The sequence below is a fragment of the Panthera onca genome, chromosome A1 (genome assembly GCF_046562875.1).
Source record: "Panthera onca isolate mPanOnc1 chromosome A1, mPanOnc1 haplotype 2, whole genome shotgun sequence".
NCBI lineage: Eukaryota > Metazoa > Chordata > Mammalia > Carnivora > Felidae > Panthera > Panthera onca.
Window position 1 is genome coordinate 23096124 of NC_138339.1, and position 1354 is coordinate 23097477.

The following is a 1354-nucleotide window of genomic DNA, read 5'->3' on the forward strand; positions in this document are numbered from 1 at the left end:
GGCCTGCCAAAATCAAACCGAGAACACGTGCAATCCAAGTTTTCAAGTGGGTAGTTTCCTTGAGCATATACTTCACCAAGAAGATAGACAGCTGGCAAATGAGAACAAGGAACTATCATTACCATCAAAGAAGTTCAAATGAAAACCACAGTAAGACACCACTAGTGATCCCCGGGCCTCACAGGGTCGGTTTGCAGACCAGTAGGAGTCAGCGCCTCGGGCCCGGGCCCCGCCTCCAGCTGTCCTTCCAACTTGGCCCAGTGATGCCAATGGACCTCAGCAAGTGGTCCTGGCCTGTGACCTGCAGCAAGTGGAAGAGCGGCCACAGCATCCGCTGCAGGTCAAAATCTTCGGAGCACAGGTGGATGGAGCTGGGCAAAGTGCTGACGCCCACCCGGGTTAAGAACCAGCCCACCGGTCTTGCATGGGATGGCCTCAATCCAGGTGAACTGCATACCTTAGTGGTGATAGATCCAGATGCTCCCAGCAGGAAGGACACCAGAAACAGAACGGCACCATTTTCTGCTGGTCAGCCTGAAGGGCAGTTACATCAGCGGTGGTACGATCCTTCTGATTAAGTCGCCTCTGGGCCTCCCAAGGCCACAGGCCTTCGCCACTAGGTCCGGCTGGTTTTCAAATACAATGGGCCACTGGCTTGTGAGAAGCCCATTCTCAGAAACCAATCTGGGGACGGCCGTGGCGAATTCAAAGTGGCATCCTTCTGCAAAAAGGAGCTGGGACCCCCGGTGGCCGGCACGTGTCACCAGGCAGAATGGGATGACCAACTGCCCAAATTCTGTAAGCAGCTGCCTGGGAAGTCGGGAAATGCTAGAAGACAGAAACCATCCCAGAGGTCTGGAGCAGTGTTCTCAAGTTCAGGGATGCATGTAGATTCCTCTGCTTCTCCTTTCCCATTCTCACAGATGAGGCCAGAGCAATCAGGTAGTGGTTTAAGCTAGCTTTTCCACCTGCCTGTCGTTTATAATTGAGAGGGTCACACCCCGGTTTATGTTTTGATCACATTTGAATTCCACTTGCGGCGGGGGGAGGATGCATTTTGGTACTAGCAACCCAGAATTTAAAGAAGAAAACATTCAGGTAAAAAGAGTAGGCCTACAGTAGGCCAAAGAATCTCTAAGGGAGGTTTACATAAAAAGAGATTTGTTTCTTCTTCTTCCATTGTGAACTGGAGTCCCAAATTGTGCATGACAACACTTCTGGGTGGTGTTTTTACAGCCAGCTCTCTCACTAAGACAGCCAGCGTTTGACGTGTCCCCAGTGTGATGATGTGCCTTGGGCTGCTTACTAGGGTCAGTGTCCTGCTCTGGCTCCTTTAAAGAGCAGTACTGGAAAA

General features: G+C 51.4%; 1 pseudogene; it reads left to right on the plus strand.

Annotated features, from left to right (window-relative positions):
- The first annotated feature begins 263 nt into the window (after positions 1–263).
- On the plus strand, positions 264–959 carry LOC132680326 (phosphatidylethanolamine-binding protein 1 pseudogene; annotated as a pseudogene).
- The last annotated feature ends 395 nt before the right edge of the window (positions 960–1354 follow it).